This window comes from Streptopelia decaocto, assembly GCF_964273445.1.
Source record: "Streptopelia decaocto genome assembly, chromosome: 2".
NCBI classification, from domain to species: domain Eukaryota; kingdom Metazoa; phylum Chordata; class Aves; order Columbiformes; family Columbidae; genus Streptopelia; species Streptopelia decaocto.
Genome location: NC_138655.1, coordinates 15,795,161 through 15,818,717, shown reverse-complemented (window position 1 = coordinate 15,818,717; position 23,557 = coordinate 15,795,161).

The window sequence follows — 23,557 nt, the reverse complement described above, 5'->3', positions numbered from 1 at the left end:
TGGGGTATGTGTCATGTCAGGTATTCATTATTTTAAACATTCTTTCCTGAAAATGAGAATTTTTAACTGTGCCTTGATTTAATGCTTTGTAAGCTTCTTTTTATGTAAAAAACAAAATAAAACACAAAACACAAACAAAACAAAAAAATCAAACCAAACCAACTAAACAAACAAAAAAACAAACAAAAAACTAAACAGAAAATCAAACCAACCACGACAAACTATGTTAGTACCATGCAGCATTTTAACTTTCATTCCTTGATTCAGATAGCTAAAGTATCTGAGGATGATTCATAAATGCAGAACTGTCTGGGCAATAAAAATCAGTGTATATAAAATGTATGTAACTGTAAAATTTAACATTTAGCAGTATAAACTAATGTCCACAGGCAGAGGAGAAGCTGACTCATTAACCCTCTTATTGCATGCAGGGCTTTTAAAGAGGTTTGTAGAACGGGCCAATTTTATATTCATATTGGTAAATGTGCCGAGGAAATACCATATTGTATTCTCCAGGAAAAAAATCTGTTAGAAACTCTGTATTGACTTCTCAGTTGTTTCTCAGAGAGGACAAGGGCAGGCAGGCAGTTTGGTGCCTGGAGTTTGTACTTGCACCCACACCTCTGGGATTCTCTTGCAGGTCTCCAGGCTTTTGTAGAGGTCCAAGAAAGCTGCACCTTATGATCCAGTACTTGCATTGCCTGTCAGAAAAAAAACTAAGTGAAAACAAGAAAACTCACCAAAAACAAAGCTCCAGGCAGGTTGAGACAAGTTTGTGCAGAGCCGAGTGTGAAGCCTCTGTTCTGAGTCCCTGCAAACTCAGTGGATGCCCAGCAGTGGCAATGCTGGGCTACTGGAGACCTGAACTTTGCATCAGCCAGAGCCGTGTGCTGGCTGGTTGTGTGTTGCCTTGCCTGCCTTCCCCTCCGTGGGGGTGACTGAAGGAAGCAGAGACGCCAGAACAATTCGTATTCTGCAAGCCTTATGCTTCCATGTTGCCTCTCTAAATGAATGTGAGTTTTATCTCAGCCTGGCAATGGTTGGCTCAACTGCAGTTTTGATGGGAGAAGCTAACAAGCAATTTACTTAAATGGGTACATATTCAAGGTCCAATTTGTTTCTGACTGATAGCAATAGCAGTCCGCCATTGGCTTCAAAGAAAGCAAGATGAGTATTACATGGTGACAGTAATATTGCATCTCCTCCTGTACGGTGCAATTAAAGCACTAGAAGTATTGCACAGATCTCTGTAACTGCTTTACAGTGTAATGCAGCTTTTGTCTTTACAAAAGATTTCACCTTAAAATAAACTGGAAGGCATATCAGTGCATCTTCCATAATAAAAGACTGGCTATGGATCCTTACCTCACGTGAAAATCAGCATCAAAAAAGAGAGTGGAAAAAATGTGTTCCTTTCTATAGAGGAAACTTAAAAAAATTGAATCTAAATGGGTGAAAACGTAGAATGACAGGCTCTTTAGAAATGCAGATATGATAATAAAAATGGTGAAGATCAGATGGTAAAATTAATATCATAAAGAAAACCTAATATTATAGCATGTATTGTTGAATTCCAGTGTCCTCAGCGAGGATGGGGCTGATGTAAAATCCATTCTTAAGTTAAGAATTTTAATATGGCAGAGGATGATAGACTTCTGTATTTTCATTAAGGAATTTAAAATGGAGTATTCATCTTGGTCTCAGGTTTTAGTGGACAGGATTTAGGAGGTGTTGAAGTCAACACTACAGACTGCGGTATCACTGTAGTGTGGTCAGTTACACTCAGCATAATGGCATTTAGGAGAGATGGTCCTGCTCTTTGATCCCCAAACACAATGTTTTCTGTAGAAGGAAAAATACTTACTACATAGAACAAACATCTTTGAAACTACTGTATACGTACTTTGCTAAATACTGTAGTGTCACACCCCTTTAATACTTCTACATCTTAAATATCACGTTCACAATAATAAAAGATGCTATGTAAAGAAGACTTACATACATAAAATATATGCAAGAAGATATGTAAAAACCATGAACAATCAGATGTTCTAAGCATGAGGAGATGCTGATCATCAGTTTTGTGCACATCATAAATAGTTGCATTTAATGCTCAGTGATTTTTTTTGTCATTTAATTTAAATAGACTCATACATTTCTTGAAAGTGATCTAATTAGCCTACAAAATATATATGGATTCATCTTTTATTTTCATTGTTGGTCTTGCCCCCTGCATAAGTGGTAATACCATGTTTTTCTGGATGGTCGGTCTTATATAAACAGTATTAAAGTAGTCTTAAAGTAATTAACAGCTTGAGCTTTCGGAGATGAATAACCAGATATTTACAACACTGCTTTTTCTACCCTTGTGGATTCTCTACTTGGCAGTTAACCCTACCACTACTCCTCTTTCTTTTAAAATGTGTCCCCTTTGTTTGAAAAGGAATAGGGGAAAACCAGGGCGATGTGGCTGCCGTGCTTGCTGTCAGGCGGCTGCAGGCCTCGCTCTGCCAGGGAGCATCTCCTAAGCTGCTGAGCCCAGTGGCTCCATCACCCTGTCCTGGTGAAGACATCTCCTCCTGCTCATCCTCCCTCTCTCTCTAGAGGGTTTCTTCAGCCCATCTGTTTTTTTTTCCAGTCCTGGAAACTCTGCCTTTGAGGCATGTGACTGCTGACATACACCAAGTGACCATCCTCATCCAGGAGTTCTCTGCAGGTAAGGGTTTGCACCATGCCATCCATGCTGGCTGGCTGACTAGGAAGAATGTACCTGCCCCAGGAGGAAAGCTAGTGTGAACAACCACATGTTGAGAGGCTTTAGCACTGTCTAAGTGTCCCAAGTCTGCGTGGCCTCTGCTGGCAGCCACCCTGCCACAGCCATGTCAGCAGAGGCATCTAGTGGAGACCTTTCTGACGGGGCTTGCCTCCAGCCTGGCTCCAACCCATCCCAAATGACACAAGCTAAACAAACAGAACTGTTCTCTGAAAGCACAGTTGTACCCAGATCAGGGCTTTTGCTGGCATTGCTAGGTGTGATTTTTCCACGCTTGTAGCCAGAACAGCTACGCTCATAAAGCTTCGTAGTAGAGACGTGGCCAGAATCCTCCAAATCCTTGCTCGCAGCCTTGGCGAAACAACCCTTTAAACTTTGTTGGAAGCAAGGCAGCTCCACTCTTCCCAGCTAATAGTCCAGACTTTGTTCTTTCAGTGACCAAAAAATTGCTCATGTGGGATTGGCTTATCTTTCCAGTCACTGCTTCATATCCTGCTTGAAATATTACCCTGGCACGTCTGGCTGCGCTACTGGATGCTGACATCCGTCCCGTGTATTTGAAAATCCTGTGCACACACCTCTCCTGGCATGTTAAAAACTTTGCTCGCCTGTGTCCACAGGACTTACTTGTATGCGTGTATAGTGCTGGGCTTGCTGGCAGTGTACCCCACATCTCCCAGCCCTCTGCGTAGGGCAGTGCTGAAGTATTGCCTTCCTGGTCTTGCCTTGACATTTCCTTGGCTGATGTTATGTTAGCATAAGACTTTTTATTTGCCCAGGATGCTGCTTAATTTTGTCTGTGTGTAGAGGTGATAAAGTACTTGAATACATTAAAGGACATCTTTCTAACACCACATGGTGTGTTTATGATGGGCTGACATTTCTCAGAGAGAAAGAGTAGCTGAAAGAACATCAGAATATTGCAGAGGCATGCAGGGGTGTTGGATTGGAGGCAGAGAAGAAACAGAAAGATACAAAAGGCAATGGATATTGTGGTTGGTACCTTGTTTTCATGCTTCATTATGGCATTTCTGGAAGAGTACTGGTATGATACACTTATCTGCAGAGATGAGATATACAGCAATAGCTCCAAAACTTCTCTGTGAAAAAATTAGATAGAGGTGACTGAAAACAGTTTGCCCCAGTCACCTCTCGTGCTCCAGGACATCCTTCTAGTGGTACTTCTCCTAGTAGTCCCTCATTTGTTTGGACAGGACATCTTCCCACATGTCAGGATGTCAAATCTGACCATCAAGGGAGGTGCACAGACAATTTGCTGGCACTTTCAGCACTTGCAGAAGTTGATGATCACCTAAGAAACAAGGTGCCTGGCTTCTCAAATTTGAATGTAGGTTTCAAAAGGGATATGTAGATAGTGTGTCTAGGTGCAGCCTGCTGAAATCCTCTAACACTCCCAGCAGTGCTTTTACACAAAGTATGCACCAAACAGTGCAAACTGCCTTGCATGAGTGGAAGACAAACACAAAAGCTAGTCAGGCCCAGGATGAAAGAAAGCAAGGGCGATGGTGGGGCTCACGTTATGTCAGTTCTGTTTTAAGGAACAGCTGCCAAAACATGCTGTTCAGGGACAGTGAACATGGGCTTTTTCCACTTATACCTTTACAGTGTTTTCAGTGCTAATTTTGCTCAATTCTTTGAACACCTGATATAAGGAAACAGGTAATTCACACGAGGTTAACTGAATCTTGTTAATCTGATGAAATGTGGTGGGAGGATTGATTTATTCACTATATTAACCACTTACATGCAAAACTCATATTTCTGACTGGGAACATGAGGATGTGTTGGTTGCTTGCTGATTTTGTAATATTTCAGAAAATCACAGAATGTAAGGGATTGGAAGGGAACTCAGAAGATCATCAAGTCCAATCTCCCTGCCAGAGCAGGAACACCTGGATGAGGTTACACAGGAATGTGTCCAGGCGGGTTTTGAATGTCTCCAGAGAAGGAGACTCCACAACCCCCCTGGGAAGCCTGTTCCAGTGTCTGTTACCCTCATTGAGAAGAAGTTTCTTCTCAAATTTAAGTGGAACCTCCTGTGTTCCAGTTTGAACCCCTTACCCCTTGTCTTACCATTGGTTGTCACCAAGAAGACCCTGGCTTCATTCTTGTGACACTCATCCTTTATGTATTTATAAACATTATTGAGGTCACCTCTCAGTCTCCTCTTCTCCAAACTAAAGAGACCCAGCTCCCTCAGTCTTTCTTCATAAGGGAGATGTTCCACTCCCTTAATCATCTTGGTTGCCCTACGCTGGACCCTCTCCAGCAGTTCCCTGTCCTTCCTGAACTGAGGGGCCCAGAACTGGACACAATATTCCAGGTGTGGTCTCACCAAGGCGGAGCAGAGGGGAAGGAGAACCTCTCTTGACCTACTAACCACCCCCATTCTAATACATCCCTGGATGCCATTTGCCTTCCTGGCCACAAGGGCACAGTGCTGGCTCATGGTCATCCTGCTGTCCACCAGGACCCCCAGGTCCCTTTCCCTTACATTGCTCTCTAACAGGTCGTTCCCCAGCTTATACTGGAACCTGGGGTTGTTCCTGCCTAGATGCAAGACTCTACACTTACTTACTTACTTACATGAAACCTTTTGGCAAAATCGCAGCAGCCTCTCTGTTTTTCGTTTCTGTTTTTCACAGTTAAGCAGACAGCAATGCACTCTTAACAAAAACACAGAGCTTTATTAGGCTTAGAGGCATGTGCAAGAGACAGCTTTAGAAAAAATACTTTCAAGACATGCTAAAGAACTGCAAGAAGTAAATATGCTATGGCACAGTAATCAATGAACAGACAAGGTCTTCAGGAGACGTGCAGGCTGTAAAACATGCTGCGATGCAACTGCACATGAAAGATGCCAAAGTGTCTCCAAGGGAGTTGCTACGTCTGTTTGTCACAGCTCAGCACCACACCTGGTGCAGCTCTTGGACATCCTCTTCTGATGTTAGATTGCTGAGCACAAGCCAGATGATCTCTGCCCTGGGCTCCAGCACGTGGTGCCAGCAGCTCAGCTGTGCCCAGGCTCTCAGAGCAAGGGCAGTGTCCTGCTCTGCTCAGAGCCAGCACAGGCATCAAGTCTGAACTCCCATGCTCGTCACGAGCAGCCAGGTGGTACCATCCCACCTTGGAAGTTACTGCTCTTCCAGACCTGCTCATGTACATTCGGCATGTGAAAACTCTGTCATCCAGTTCAGACCTCAGAAAAACCCAGTCCTGTAAATTTTAGTTCTTTTTTTTTTTTTTTTTTTACAAAATCTGTGAGGAGCAATTATTCAAGCAGCTATTCCAGCAGATCTGAGGGGTCATATCCTCTGAGAGGCAGTATCCTCTGAGAGGCAGCAGTGGTGGGATTGGGATGCTTGGGATGGAATCCCTGCCTGCCATGATGTCCTCGTGACACCAAAAAGATGTGTCTGCTCTTCATCTGGTTCTGGCTGAAACTGCTTTTACCTTTGAAAAGGAAATACATCTTAATGTTTCATTGATTGCATGTATTTCTAAGTTTGGGCTGTGACAACACCTTGGGGAGTAAATACAACAGTAAATATTCAGGTTTTCTGATCAGAGAATATACTTGAGTTTCCTTTTGTTGTTTGAAAGCAATTTTGACTAACATGGAAGTCTAAGTTTCTCTGTTAGGGTAGGTAGATGTCAAATTTTCATATAAAGAAAATAATTTATTATATGTATGTTGTAATAGTCAGTAGCTGTTGTCTTGATGTGTGTATAGTGCTGACCTCATTTAAGCTGACAATGTGCGAGTGGAGCTATATGCAGTTAAACCCTGGAGCACTGCCTGAGGGTGAGGACTCAGTGGCGGAGCAATTCCACTGTGCCTGGGCAAGGTGGAGCCCGTCAGGGCCCAAGATGCCTCTGATGGGGTTTACTTGCGTGACTCAGTTCTGCAGGACTGGACCTCTGGGTTTCTTCCATTAACCACTAACATATGGAAACACCAAATATAGTTCCAGCTCCATCTGTCAGTCTGCTAGCGATGATTTCATGTTGTGACGTGTGATGCATAGAGCAAATAATGGCTTTTTGCCCTCTGTGCTTGGCTGAGAAAAAATAATCCCTGATGCAAACCCACATTGACATGACATCCAATGTACAATGCCATCTTTCAGCTCTACCAGTTTTGTACTCTTACCCTTCCATTTAGTTTTAAAAATGGAAAAACTGACTGACTCTCTGGTTCAATAGGGCCTCTATTGCTAGAAGGAAGGATGTGACAGCACGTTGAGATATGGCAACTCCAAAACACTGCAAATCTACTGGCTTAAGTTAGTTGCAGGGGGAACATCACTTTGTTGTCAGCCAGTTGGAATAAAAGACAGTTTGGCACAGTGAAGAGAACTATTAAAAATTCAGCAATAATTCCGAAGCTGAGCACATGCCTATATTGTGACCCAGAGAGCAGTGGGAAGTGTTTGGTACTTCAAGCTCTATCTCACATTTGTCTATTTTACACCATTCTGCACATCCATACAGATTCAGCAGAAAATTGCCTTGAAATTAAAAAAGAGTGAAGAGAAGCTGCAAAAAAGAGTAAATAAGAAACAAGGGACAGCAACACCTTGAGGCTCTCAGTTATTAGAACAGATTTCAGCAAGTGCCTTGGAATGATCTAGCTGTTTGTCTAGACTTTCCATTGAAGGTTATTCAAGGGCACAGGCAGCTCTGGGCAGGGCTGGGCTCTGCACGGTATGTCTCTCACCCACACGTGGAGCTGGAGGGCTGGGGGCTCTTCTGGACTGCAGCCCTTCATTGACCCTCACAGTAAAATTCTGCCTTTTGGTTATCTGTGTGTCAACTTCTACACAAATTCCACTGCTAACAAAGCTCTTTCATCAAAAAAGGGGAAAATAGGAGCATTATTGCATTACATCAATACATATTATGTTGTGGTGCTGTCAAACCTCAAGGGGAAGAATCTTTTGGGAGCATTTTGCAAGGGTAAGTTGAAACCTGTTGACTTTCTTGCGGGCAAAACTACATTTGTTTGTGGCTTTTATTCCTGGCGGGTACTTCTGGAGCTGGGCTTTTAAATCTGGCAGCGCCAAACAGCTGCAGCTTGTGGTGGCCCTTTTGTAACATCTTGCTTCTTTCCTCTCTTTCCATGGACAACTCCCAAAAAACTATGCGTATTTTTCCTTATTGCTGACATAATGGTGCATCCTCCCAAAAATAATAAAAGCAGACTGGGAACACAATAGCTGGCCTTTTGGCTAAATATTTTGTAAATACCACATGAGTATTTTAGGATTAATGACCTATTTGCATTTGTCAGTCAGGGACATTTTCTGATTCTCTGTCTTTTCACTTTCTTTCACTTCTGTGTTAATTGGTGTCAATGGGCCTTATATACAGAGGAATATTATTAATCTGACAACTGGTTGATCTGTTATTGCGTTTTTCCCAGATCCATCCATCTACCTAAGGTGATAAATGGGTTCCACACATTTAGTGAACTCTGTGTATTTAAGCCATTAACATAAATACACTTTTTATTTTAAGAGGGTTTTTTGTTTTGGTTTGGTTTGTTTTTTTTTAAAAGCTAATAAATTAACAGTGAACTGATCAGAAAAAATACCATTTTCTTCTACAAGTTTTAAGGTCACCACTGACAATAGGGCAAACATAATGGTTCAGGGACTTTTGAGGAGGAAGATGTGGATGCAGAGGTAAATGGCTCCATTGGAAGGATTAATGGAACTACTACTCATTCAATAACTGCATGCAGCTATACACTGCAACCCAAATAATACATGTGGAAGGCAAAAGGGCTGTTCAGACAATCATTTAAGATTTTGTAAGCTCAAACACAACATACACAAATTAAGAGGATGAAGAGCTTGCTAAATACTGAAGTCATTTGATCACAAGCACAAATGAAGGCAAAGACAATGGAAAAGCTTAGGAAAAAAATACTGGGAGAGATGATAAAACAAACCATTTAGGAAACATCTCCTAACAGAATGACAATCTGGTTCATCATTGTTGTTCAGGAAAAAACAACTTATGCAACAAAGCTGTTAGAGGTGAACAACAGATGAATTGGAACATACAGTTTGGAAACTTAGGGGGGGACCTTAACAACTATCAAGAGAGACTCACATTGGGAGTTTTTTTGTTGTACCAAGAGCTGTTAAAGTTTTGAGCTTTGAATGTTTGTTGAGAACTAAGAATAGAAAAACACTTTCTTCAACATCTCTCTTGTTCCTTTTTGCTAATTTTAATATGCCAAGAACAGTAAATGTGATATTTCTTGCTTCTTCTAAGAGGAACAAAAAAGGACTGCCCATATGGACTTACCTTTCAATCATTAAAGAGTGAGAAATACGACAATTCTATGACTCCTCTTTTTGGGATATCTTGGTATACATACAGGTGCAGAGCTCCAAACATATGTAAACACTAGCTTGTTTATATTGATGTGGAAAATTTCAAAAAATGCAGATGTGGCACTCCAGAGGATTGTGCATGCCAGTTTTTGGATGTCACAGCTGCCTGCAGTTAAATAATTGTGCATTGAAATAAATACATCAGTGCCCGCGTATATTTGGAGCACTGCACCTGAATACAACACAAGGCAGCCAAATATACCCACGAACTATGAAGGGTTGCTTGATGAAAACAGATGTCCAACTGTTTGGTTCCAGACGTCTGTGTACATTATGCAATGGGGTTGTGTGTGATTTTTGACTGCGAACTTTATCGCTATAGAGATAGGTGTTGGCTCTCTTGTCACGAGCAGGAGGATGGTTCAGGTGAACGGCCATCGCCAGATTTGCATTTCAGACTAGACCTTCAGCTGGGGTACAGCTCCATGAAAAGCAATGGAGCCCAGAAGTCTGTGCTGGCTCAGGATCTTGCCCACACAATCCTCTCTGGTAAGTGTTTATGAGTAGGGGAATTATTCTCAACACATTATTTGTAAAAAGTCCAAAGTGAAGTGATGCTTTTAATTTCCACAGGAAAAAAAAAAAAAATTATTTGATCTGGATTCAAAAAAAACTGCAGAAAGCCCTAGAAGAAAAGTACTGATGACCTTTTATTCAATAGTTGTCTGGATCAGCACCAGCAAAGGACATGAGAGACCAAGAGAACATGAACTCCAGCTTCTCTACCCTAGCAGAGTGCCCTGAGTAGTACAGAGGAGAAGGGCCGGGCCAGCTGGAAGAAAATGTGTCTCTTATCTTTCAGCACTGCATAGGCAGAAGGGTTGCATGGCACCTGGTGACAGAAGAGAGCAGTTCAGGGTGGAATCTGGGGCTGGAAATCATCCACACTTCACAAAAAATATTTGGAAATGGTTCTTTCCACATTCTCTTCCATTGGACTTACTCCAGCATCTATAAAAAGTCACTGGAGCAGGGGCTGGAATTTCAGTATTTTGGTTTTGATGAAAATGCATGGCATTGATTTTTTTTTTTTTCAGCCAGGAACAAACAAAATTCTTTTTCTTGCCAAGCCTGTTCCCCCGTCACTACATACTGTAACCTGCACATGCCATGCCTGCATTTTCATAGTGCAAAACTGCAAGTCAAACCGCACCATAAATTATAATTTCAAGCACTACCTTTCCAAGCCCAAACGTAGAATCATTGAGACTGGAAAGGACCTCGGGAGGCTGCTAGCCCAACGTCCTACCCAAAGCAGGGTCAGCACTGAATGCAGACCAGATTGATCTGAACTTTGTCTAGTTGGTTGAAAATTTCTAGGGAAGGAGATGCCACAAACAGCTTCCTGGATAACTTGTTCCACTGCTGACTGTCCTTGGGATGAAAATGTTTTCCCTTATGACCTGTCAAAATCTCCTCTCCTTCAGCTGATGACCATTGTCTCTTGTCTTCCTGCCAGACACCTCTGCACAGTCTGGTTCTATCTTCTCAGTCACCTTCTCTCAAGCACCGGAAGGCTGCTATTGGGTTCCCCCAAGCTTCTGCACCCTGTTCCCTCTTTCTTCATCCTTGTGTAGTCTAGAATTACAGGCAGTGGTTTTCAAAGTCATTCTTTCAACTTTCTGGATGTGGACAAGCTTTGTAAACAGGTATTTTTTTCCTCTGTTCTTGGCTGTTGGCAATTACAATAATTATTTAATGTCATTGAAACTCAGTGAAACACAAAATTCTGCTCTGCAATGAAAACACTTCTTACAAGTTGTTCTTACAGGAAAAATTCCCACTGAGTTAGTATCACCAGAAACCACATCAGCACAGAATCTGAAGGCTTTATAGAGATGTTGAGCTTTTTCCCATATGTGCACACAGAAAACTGCACTAAATAGACTTAATCTATGCTGATCCAAGACTACATGGCAATAAATTTGCATTGAACAGAATGACATGAGGGATAGATCATAGTGTACTGATCTACTGCAATATGCTGACATGAAGAAAATCACTCCAAACCTTTCTTTCAGTTTATGGAAAGAATTCACATCAGCAATTATAGAAACTGCCTGCTGATAATATGGTTTAGGTAGCCCCACAGTAAGAAGAGAGAATAATCCATCTTAGAGGGCTGCATGGAAAGGGAAGAATCAGAAATAGAAGATAATATGAGAAAAAAAAAGACACTCAGCAGACATACCCAGAGCTTTTAAATTAGATGTGTTTATTTCCATAATTTCTCACATTATTCGACCATTAACATAGCTTGTACAATTATAGCTTAGAACATTTTATTTCACTATATGTCACAATGCTGTAAAATTACTTAAAAAGAAAATACTTTCAAGACTTATCATAATTTATAAATGCATTAATGTTGAGCTATCTGTGCTACTAGGCATGAATGTAGAAGAAAATAGTCCTTGTTTTAAAGCAATTAGAAACTGATAAAGTGAAGATATAGATGCCTTAACTCCAGACAGAATCATCTGTGGAATGAAGCTCTAAACAGATTAAACAGTAGGCTTGACAGAAAGAAATTTGCTTCTATAGAAGTCCGAGAGAAAGCTATGAGAATCGCTGCTGTTTTCCTGCTATTTTTTGACAATAATGTGCAATTTTGCAAAGGCAAGCATTTTGCTCTGACCAGCAGCAGGGAAACCCACAGGGTGAGGAGAACCATTTGTCACACAGAAATTGTGAGATATGTTTGCATACAAACTTTTAATTAAAATTGCTGCTCTTACCCTGCTGCTGGTGGAAGCCATAAGGGTGACAAATTAGCTCTGTTACAACCCAAACAGTATGGGTGCTAACTGCTAGAGATTATGAAGCAGTATTAAGTCTGGAAGAAACCTGGTTTATGATCTTACATAGGGTTCCATGTAAATGATTCTATTTTTTAACGCAGCTGTCAGAGTTCTCGGAAATACTGTGATTATAAAGCCAGCAAGGCTTGCAATTACCCCTATACTTAAGTACAGATTTGGCTCTAAATTACAGTGATAATGTAAGCAGTAGGTCCTGGTTAGCACTGTAGCAAGTTTTGTGCTGGTTAATTCCTGTTCAGCTCATAGTTTCACTGGGTCTTGGCAGGGACAGTTGGTCTCACTGCAAGACATCTCCAGAGCTTCCTCCTCACATTATGCTGCCCTGTGGATAGAATCATAAAATCATTTTAGTTGGAAGACACCCTCAAGATCATTGAGTCTCACTGTTAACCTAACTCTAGCACTAATCCATGTCCCTGAGAACCTCATCTACACATCTTTTAAACACTTCCATGGATGGTGACTCCACCACTTCCCTGGGCAGCCTGTTCCAATGCCTGACAACCCTTTGTGTGAAGAAATTTTTTCCTAACAACCAATATGAACCTTCCCTCGTGCAACTTGAGGTCATTTCATCTTGTCATATCACTTTTTACTTGGGAAAAAAGACCAACCCCCTCCATGCTACAACCTCCTTTCAGGTAGTTGTAGACAGCGATAAGGTCTCCCCTCAACCTCATTTTCTCCAGACTAAACAGCCCCAGTTCCCTCAGCTGCTCCTCATGGGGCTCTCCAGAGAAAGCATTGGCCAAGTTGGGCAAGGATAGGATGACCAAAGGAGGCAAATATCTCTAATCTATTGCTGCTGGAAACCCTGAAGGCTGGGAGAAGCGCACGATGTTGCTCATTGGAGTGTGGACTCTGCTCCCCAGCACTTTGAATTGCTGTCACACTCTTTGGGCTGTTATTGTGAATGGTTTCCCGAACAGACAAAGTGGGAGCCAAAGAGGAAAGTGGTCTTATCAGAGGTTATGGAACAAATCAGCGCAGGAGATGGGAAGACACTTACTCCTCAGTAGGAGTCTATTGTTTTTTTTTAATTGCTGGGCATATTTGGCTGCTGAAAGTGTATCTCAAATGAGATACAAAAACAACTAATTCACAGCAGACTTCAAAGATGAGAATTTTTTAGCTATGCATCTTACCTCCCCCCTAATTTATATTCTCAGTTATTTAAATGGAAGATGGTGAAAAGTGATGTAGAGGTAAAAAAAAAAAAAACAAACCAAAGAAAGCAACAGAAAAAAACCCACTAATGGCATTTTGTCTTCAGCAGTGGAAATTGTGAAGGAATGCAAAAAAATAACTCATGATCATCCACTAAAATATGAAGGATGTCAATGAGTTGCCTAAATACAGACATCTCAGCTTGCTTGGTTATCTCATCTGGTCTTCAACTGACACTCCAGAGAGAAGCACAACTCCAATAGGTCCTCTGTCTTCTCTTCTGGCCTCATTTATCATCTTAGAAATTTACACATATGTAAATGAAGCTTCATTCAAGGAGTGGTTCCCTGTTACAGTGCAGGCAGTTTCAGGCCAATGAACAGCTAAGTTTGGTATTGCTGTGTAGTTAGTTCTCACTTTTAGTTATGCCTACAACTTCTGTGCTCTGGGATTTAAGTGACTGCTCTTGAATTCACTTGAGCTTTCATGAACAACAGAGTGTGCAAAATCCAAATGACCTAGAAAAAACACTTCCTTTCTTTTAGTTCATTTGTCATGTTTGTGGGTAGGGTCTATCTTGGAAATAGTTTGCTGCAGCTGGTCTGCTTGGGAAAATAGAAAAGACTTAGGTAATAGAATGAGTTACTGATGATAACATCAGGAGAAAAGAGGATTTATTTCTCCAGAAACTATTAATCTCTGTTTTAAGCTATTCTCTTTCTCAGAGGCCTAATATGTTTGGGGAACTGTACAACTGGAACAACTGAGATGGAAATGGGACAACTTCCTCTTTTCTATCAAGTTTAAATTATGCCTGAAGGATTATGCAGAACTGGGAAACAGTTAGATTTCAGTAATTCAGTGACTCATAGGTGAAAATGAGGGGCCTTCCCCTGACCCTCCAGAGGAAAAATCCACAGCACAGAGTCAATGGGGCTGTTGGGAGCCCAGCAGCTGAGAAAGACTTCTCAGTCATTGCCAGTAGAACGCCTTAGCCAGAGAGAAGTGATTAAGGCTTCAGGATTTAAGTATAAACTGTCACTGAAGTTGTGGACAAGCATTTCTGAACCCTTTGACAGGCTGTGAATACTGTTATTAAATAATGCATCTTTCAAAAAGTCAGTTCTGGAGAATACGGCAAGATTTTTTAAACTTTGTAATTTCCAAATATCAGTGTAATTTCATCTGAATTTGGATCAGGATCTTACTGTGTTGCGATTATGTTAATAAAAATGTAATTTCTGCACCTCGAGAACCGCAGGGTATATCTCTACAAGAGGGTAGTGTCAGATGGGTTGAGAGGAGCCATCCCCAGTTCCACTGTCAGCCTTCCTGTGCACCATGCTGGAGACCAGCAGAGCCGGTCCTTGCTGGTCTGGAGCTTCCCAAGCCACAGCTGAGCACCTCTGCACCCTGCTGGGCTCTGTTACCAAAAATTGCTCCACCAGCTCCTGCTGTCAGGAAGGACAAAATCTAAGTCACTGTCTTTCTTTTCAGTCCATGGTGCGGAGGGTCACTCACTTCTGCTAATAAGAGCATAATGCCTTCTTAATTATGTCATGGTCCTAGTCTTCTTTATTAATTAAATTAATTTAACGTAAGACAAGTTTTCTGAAAATGTAAATTGCAATGGTTCAACCCACAGTGAAGTACCTTTTGCCAGAAACCAAGTATTACTAGTATTACTCAGTAAGAAATACAAATACTGCTAATTCTGAATACCTACTTCTTGTATAAATTGTAGTACTTCAATTTTGTTGCTTCTATCAATCATGTATATTTTGGGGTGCACATAAGTTTCCTATAGAAATCTATATTGAACTCCAGAATAAGTGCTCTGTTGTATTAACTGTCTATTTAAAATGTTTGTAGTCTTGTATTTCTTCTTCTGGTTTGGACCTGTGTGAAGTACCTGTTTGTCATTATATATCTAAAAATATGAGAAAGTTAAAAATGGTGATTTTTAGGCTTCAGCAGCATTATGTTTTGGAGTGAGAACATTATGCAATGGAGTGAGATTGCTGATTTGAAATGTGCAAAACTATAACTGAAGTGCTATTGATTATGTATACATATATATGAAAGTATGTAGGTGCATATATATATATATATATATATGAATATATATCTCCTGGCACCAAACTGCTTCTGTAGGCAGTCTTCATGAAAGGCAGCGTGTGAAAGATTGCTCCTGATAAGAGGTGATGAGGGCAGGTCCATGCAGAGCTGGAAGAGGTGCTGGCTGTGGCACCCTGCGCGCTTGCTGCCATCCTGTCACTGTGCTCCTGTTTCACATCTTGGATGCCAGCCTGAAGCTCCCTGAGCTGTCTCACCAACACTTGGTCCAAATAACACATTTCCATCTGTAGAGGTATCATTTCAGCCGTGCCGCAGAAACTTATTTATTGGATCAGTGTCATTCACTATCTCGAAGTCTGTGAGAGTAATGAGTAGAGGTGAATTATTGAGTTCGGAGAATGACTTTGTGTAGTCTTAGCATCCAGAACAGATAATCTTCCTACATTTTGGAAGTTCTGCCTCATTCTGTCGCAGCACTAGATTTGTGTGAGATATGTGCCTGGATCTCACTTGAAATCAGGAGGAGTTTGGAATTCAGTCATCGCTTCAGCTTTTTTCTCTGTATCTCTGTAAGTTTGGCATAGCAGCACAGGTTTTAAACTTTTCTCCTAGATTCCTGTCTCTGAAAATTACCACTCCTAAAAAGCTACTGTATCAATCCTATTGTAAAAGATGAGCATGAAGAAGCAGATAGGAGCTGCTGACATGAGCTGTATGTGCAGCATGCTGGCACAGAAGGTCCTTAGCAGATACCACTGTGAACCACATCACCATAACTGCATGAATGTTCCTGCCTTGAGGACGAAGGTTATCAGAAGCTCGTGAGGAGGAGAGGGAACACGCATACATCTCCAAGAGCATCATGACAGATTGTGTTGGTTCTGCCTTCTTATGCATAGACCAGGTCTCAGTCACAGATCTCCCGAAGCAATTACACTGTAATAAGCACCACACATGCAGGAGCTTCTCTAGACACACTGAATCTGTGAAACGGGTCTATTCTGAGCAGTGAGAGGGGTGGGATGGAGAGAAAGTCAAGTTTGTTTGAGTTAGAGAAGCTTTGGATCAGCTTGGATCACAAATTAGAAGAGAAGGGTCAGGCTGCCTGTGAGCTGGTGGTCCATCAGAAGGTTTGCTCATCTAGATGCCCTCAGCGTAGGCTGCAGCTCCAGATACACTGCAAGTCCAAATTGACCATGGCAAAGCAGATACTACATTTTCCTGACCATCTGGCCTTGTCAAGACCTGTATAGTCTCAAAAAAGGCAACGTGCCCTATCACTTGGCAGCCATGGCTGTTGATGGGCCTGGGACCTGAAATAGTACTATTTTCACTTCAGCAGAGCTCTAAAATTAACTCATAATTTATAGTGATGGTAAAATATTTCTGTCTTTTTTATGTTAGTTATTAACTAAGAATGTTTTTCACTGAAGGTTTATTTTGCTAAAAACCTCTGAAATTCCTTGCATCAGTGAACTATAATATAGGGAAAGCTCCATAGAAATTATTTGATAGGGAATTAAAAAATAAGATGGCAAAGCTTGAAGAAATCACTTGCTCTTTGATTGGATTTGAGACCCCTCAGGTGACTCAGCTGATTTGCCAGGAAATGTGAATTTTAAAACCAGGCCAACAAAAAAGCAGAGCACACCCTCAACTTAAACCAAAAGCCATGCCTGAAAGTTTAACACACAAAGTTTCAGCATATTCTCAGCTATGACTGACTGAGGTTTTTATTATCCCGCACTGCTCGGGGATCTCTTTTAATTAATATCAAACACTGTGGTACAGAAGGAAATACATTAAAAAAGGAAATTATTAAATTTTCCCCCAGCTGTTATTGCTAGATGTGCCATATTATTTTACTAGTGATTATTAATAGAATTCTACACTAGAATTCTGATGCTGCTCTATTGTGTATCTTAAGAGGCAAAAATGGCCTGGAAATAAGAGTTCAGGTCTGAGCTACAAGATTATTCATTAACATCTTCCACCGCATGACCTTGGGAGACTGCCTCAATTTCCCCATCCCTCAATTAAGCTAATAACCATTTGTTTCCCGTGGCCACTATGAGGTTTGATTAATAACTTGGATTTGTTTCAGGTCTGCATTTTCCTTTTTTGTGCTGTAGACTCAAGTGCACAACTCCCGTCGTACAGTGCCTGGGAAGGGAGGTCACAGCATCAGAAAGGAAATCCCCCCAGTGCCAACAGACACAGGGACCCTGCCCTGGTCCTCGGGTAAAAAAGGGGCTTAAAGAGGCCAAGACAAGAGGACTTGACTTGTAGACAAGAAAAGTTGTGTATGCAGAAAACCAGAAAAGTGATGAGCACTGCCTGACAACTGCCCCGGTAGCTGAGCACCCTGTAAGAGCAGGAAACCTGTCTGGTGTGTGGACACAGGTGCTTTTCACTTTGTGAAACCTCAGCAAAGGAAATTGTAAAACGTCCACATTGAAAGGTTGCATGTGTGCAAAATGTATCGTAGAGTGAGACATAAAGCGTGGAAGAGAAAGGAGAAAGGCGAAGGGTATCTTTTCAACTGTGGGTAAGTGATCAGCTGTTTCACCAAACGAGTGGACAGAAACTGTCTGCACGTGGTACCTGTGTGATTCTCTGTGCCATGTGCAACCACAAACATCTGAAAATTTGCCCCTGAAAGCAGTGCTGCCTTAAAACAGTAGCTGCAAGTCTTCTTAAAAGATAGAAAGTGAGAATGGGCTTCTCAGATGAGATATCTAGTTCTGAGGACAGAACCACACAGGAGTCTGGAGTCATGGCCAGAATCCAAGCACTTCATTATGTTGTGCCATTTCCTAAATAAGAGGCAATTAAAATAAAAGAACTTGTGCTGTTCCGCTGCAGTGTAGCCATTAAGCTTCAGTTTGCACATTAGGGTCCTATTTGGCAAACAGAATATTTTTGCTAGTTATGCAAAATGACACCACAAGACCATACACATCCCCTGAATGCCCAATGTGACACTTTGGAAAATCTGTGTGTGTTAAAATTATGATGTCTGGGGAGTTTATGAGAGTTTTGCATCTATAAATACCATGAGCCAGATTTGTACTTAAAAGCACATTATAGCTATTAGGCTATTAATATAAAAACAAAGCATTCACAATGTGGCCACCAGTAGAGTTGCCCGAAGAAATGAAAGAAAGTAATGAGCTGAGTTTTTCTATGATATACAGTTTGAAGACACATTTTTTGCACACCAGTGTTACTGGGAACCACAGCTGTCAATGCCCTTGACTGAAAAGAAACATTATGAGCTCAAATGTGTAGGCTCAGTAAACATGGAATCAGTGGTTTCCTAACAGGGTCTCTATTTCTATATTTAGGTTGGAAAGATTGACACAAAATATTGAAATGCTTAACCTGGAAAATCTGTGATTCAAGTGCAAGAACAGTGGGAGAGATGCAGTGCAGGACAGTGGGAGAGATGCAGTGCAGGAAAGAGGCAGAGCTCCTCAGATTGCTTGCCTGAGGTGGCATTAAGGCCATGGAAAAGTCCTAGCAGGAAAGAAGGAATGAAAAAGCAATGCACAAAAACTTTCTCTCACAGGCCTAGAATTTGGAAGAATGAGAGAACATATACAGTTTGATCCAAGCAAGCTAAAGGAAAGTTTGAAAAGGTCTGAAAAGAGGTGACATGACCAGGAGAAGCCTGAGCTAGTGGTATCATGAAAGGGGACCTGCAAAGAAAAATTCCCAGGAATGCTCAAGACAGGTAAAGACAGTTTGGTAAGGATGTGCACAAGGATTCTTCAGCCAAATACTGTATCTCCTTTGCTGGCAAATTAGTTTTTCTAGTCAAACAGCATCCTGGGAGCTCCCAACACAACCCAGTGCCATCTTCATTGCTCCTTTCTTGACCTCACACATTCTATCTGTTGCAGAGGCTCAGAAATGCTCTGAACCTTGTGACTTTCTTCACCTAATGCACTTTCCTGAAGTGTTATATTAAAAATGAAGGGATGCAGAGAGGAGGCCTTTGAGTAATGGAGTTGAAGCAATGTGGTATTTTGAGACAGTGGCCATGAGACCAAGAGACAGATGCCCCAAGCTCTCCTACCTCCTGCAGAAGGTGGCAGACAGTCAGGCTTCACATGGGAAGGAGAATCTCGAAATCCCTGTGTGTTCTCTACGACCATAAATAAGAGATCAGCCAGGACTGTAACATATCACTTTTAAGGACTTTTATAGATATACATACACATATATATATATACACACACATATATATATATTTTTTTTCCTGGCATGTAGAAGTATAGGAAATATGTTGGACTGGGATCTTTGTCTGATTTTGAACATTCAAAGCTTTATTGTCCTGAGCAACCAATTGGCAACAGGCCAGTTGCTGTTTAGGTTTATGTCCCTCTGTTAGATGGGAGTGGGAATTTTCCAGATAATCTGATATAGACTTTATTGTGCTCAAAAGATCAAGTGAAAAACATTAATTTTTACAACTTGCTTATTATTTTAAATGCTGTCTCTGTTTCCTCCTGTAACTCCTCTGCCAAAAATATAGAACTCTTGCAGATAATTGTTTATTTGCAGGCTCTATCTACATCCAGTACAGACAGAGAAAAACAAGAGACTTTATGGACATTATAACTGCAAGAAGAACAAGTAATATATTAAAAAAAACCCAACTTCTGCATAACAGGAGGGAAAAATTTAAAGATATTGCTGCCATTTAAAAGCAGAAATCACTTAGACTTTCAACACTTCTAAAAGCTTGTAGTACTTTTAAAAAATGTCTACTCACTCCTTTACCACATCCAAAGAGAGGTGTTCAGGATCAGCAAGATGAAGGTAGAGGAGCGTACCTACTCTTACATTAATCTAAACACAAAAAGGCCTATGACATCTAGGTTTTGTAAAACCAAGCTTTAGATCTGTCATTGATGTCTGTTCAAAGAACCGTTGCTGTATTCGGCACAGGAGATTACATGGCACATGGCAGTAGTTGTCCCCCTTCCAGTACGATGCAATCATAAAATGCTCATTGTGATATTTAGTTAGCTATTAAATTCAATTTAATTTTCATATTTGTGAGTTGGCTGTGCCCAGGGACATGAAATCAATGGTGAGCTTTGAGCGGAGTTTTAACAGCTCAGCAGGGGAAGGAAGCTGGAATAGCTTGTACCTGGAAAGGTACCGGTTGGTGGCTGCTCTGTCCTTCCCAGCGCTAAGCCATGAGCAGTCTCACGAAGGGTGCGACCATCTTCACAACCCTATTGGGCTGTAAGAATGTGGAGCGATTTAGATAAATGCCTTCAGGAAAACAGAGAGTCAGAAACTTAATTTCAGACATCTCAAATGTAAGCCTTGGGAACTGGGGATCAGAGAGAGTGGCAAGAGCCCGGTCAAGATGTAGAAGGCAGTGCGGGAAAGCTGCAGGCTGAAATCCTGCTGGCACTGGTGTGGATGGCAGGACATCTCCATAACTTCAGTGGGAGGTGATTTCAGCCCAGAACAAGGCACAATGGTGGTGGGCACAGAGAGCATGGAGCAGCCAGCTGAGCTGGGCGGTGGCCGTGGGCAGGAGGAAAGCTGAGCTGCTCTGCACACAGCAGCTCTGTCCTCTACAGCTGGATGTGTAGCATCCTGTCATATTTCTATCTCTAAATTAATTCAATTAAATGGGAGTAATGTTACACAAATTGGCATATGGCTCTATTTCTGTTTCTGTTCGTTCTCAGTCCAAGTAAAACCTGTTATTACATTTCAGGGAAGGTTTTGACCTTAAGAACCTCTCAAAGGCATCATTGTAATGATTTCCAGCTATTGCAGCATTGCCTTTCTCCAGAGCTATACAGAATTCCTCACTTCAGGAAGGCTTTCTGTGCCACCAGGTTTAAGAAGAGCACACACAGGAATCCAACACCAGTTCTAGCCCAGGAGACTCGTGAATGTTTGAGGACATGAGGAAGGTGAGACATGCAACAAGCACCTGCCATGGTGAACACAGCTTTGCCTCCTAAATCTCAGAGGTCCTACATAGAAATGAAGACATTTTGGGAAGTTCAGTCTAGATTTGCCCCTAGGGTAAGAGTGAAATCTTGCCTTCTCACTGAGGCAAGGCAAATTTTGTCATTTCCCTGTAATAAATATGTGTTATCCCATGTTAGACAGAAGTCCAACGCTCAGCCAAAGAGGAAGGACACGATTTCTGACTTTCCCATATCTGAAGTGAAGTCCTTCTGTCTTCAAAAAACTGTGAAAATTTCCTTGGGTGACAGAGCTCAAATCATCAATCCATACCGCACCAAGCTTTACTAAGCTTTTCTGGTGATGTTAGTGTGACTCTTGGCATGAAAAACTGCTACATTATGAGTATCAGGTTCTAAGAAATTTTGAGAAATCCATCTGGTTCTGAAGTCTTCAAGCCAAACTTAAAGATGTTCATATGGTCTCATACGTGGTCTCATGCCTCTCAGCTTGCTCAGTACAGCCATTGCAGCCTCCAAGGACTCAGCAGACAGCCTCCTATTGGAAGATGTCTCTAAATAATTTGTAAAAGCACAGTTAGCACACTTTGCTAGGCCCAAGAGAATCTAGAAATCCTGCATGTCAGCAAGCTTACACAAAAATCCTGCAAGAATTACTAAGATGTTTGCCACAAGTCTCAGATTTCAGGATATTAAATACAAATCCGTCCTGTCTTTGGAAGTAGCAATGCGAACCTGTTTACTGCCCATCTTAGTAAATGTCTTTTAACTCCCCACCTGCCCCAGTCTCCATAGCCTGGTGGAAACCTCGTTCAACTGGAATTGTGATTGTAAATGTTGTTTAAGTGAAAATTATGCTTAGCTGAAAAATAGTGGAAGTAAAAAAGGAAGGTTAAAAAAAAAATCTCATATATACTTGCATCATCCTACTCTAATTTAGCTAATACATGTCTGTCAAAACTGTATTTCTCAGCTGTCAGTCTAAACATATCACTCATCTCCATGGATATTAACTTCCTCTTCACACTCTGTTATATTCAACTTTTTTCCTTTCCCCAGTGCAGTGTAGTTTTTCTCTGTCGATGCCTCCTATTCTGCAGATATTCTTTGTCAGTAATGATATGCTGGTCCTGCTCTTCAATTCCCTAGCTGCCATCACTCCTTTTTGTCCGTTTTGATGGAGAAAGACCTCAGAACTCCAGGTCACAAAGTTGTTGTTTGTGCCTTAGTTACTCTTCTATAACACCAAAGAAAAAAACATTATAAATGTCAGGGGAGATGTTTTTATGTCTATGCTCAGAGATATGTCTGTATCTAAATAGAACAATCTTTCTCCTCCCAAAACTCCACACAAATAAAGCTTCATTTCTGAATTTTCCAGTGCATTTTATCTTCATTTGAACATAAACCACTTGGGAAAGAAATTGCTATTAAGGTACAGACCAGAGAGTGTTACTGATGGGAGAGAAATCATAAGTAATATAATAATAATAGGAAAGTGCAGAGATGAAATTGTGGTATTGTGGTACCTGAAAAAGCCTTTGCTCCACCCAAAGATGCTTTTCATCCCACACACAGAATCATAGAATAGTTTGGGTTGGAAAGGACCTTCAAAGGTCATCCAGTCCAACCCCTGGCAATGAGCAGGGACATCTTGAACTAGATCAGGTTGCTCAGAGCCCCATCCAGCCTGACCTTGAATGTCTCCAGGGATGGGGCATCTACCACCTCTCTGGGCAACCTGGGCCAGTGTTTCACCACCCCCATTGTAAAAAATTTCTCCCTCATGTCTAGCCTGAATCTCCCTTCTTTTGGTTTTAAACCATTACCCATACTAGTTGTTTGTTTTGGATAAGAGCAGAAAAATAATTTTTAAATTGAATAATGAAACCAGAATATTTTTCCTTACAGAGCATCCATAAACTAATTGGGAATTAAATACTTTACAGTTATATCATTCTATAACAAAATATGTTAAATATTCTAATGAAAATTATTTAAATCTAAATTGTGAATGCACCTGGAAATCATATCAATTTTCTAAAAGAGAGAGTGCTAGACATAAATATGATGGAAACCCTGCCTTCTTCCCTTTTTAATTAGAAATACAAGACCATTTTGATGGGGAAGTTGTTCATTATGGCTGGGAGGATTATGGAGTGCAGTTTCATTTGCAGTATCCAATGGGAACACAATCACTTCGGTGCTTTAGCTCCCCATTCTGTGAAATTTATGGCATCTTGGGCAATCCAGCTTCCACTGGGTGAAGTGGTTCAGCTGAGTTAATAAATGCTGTCCTCACTTCACACAGTGTGTTCAAAT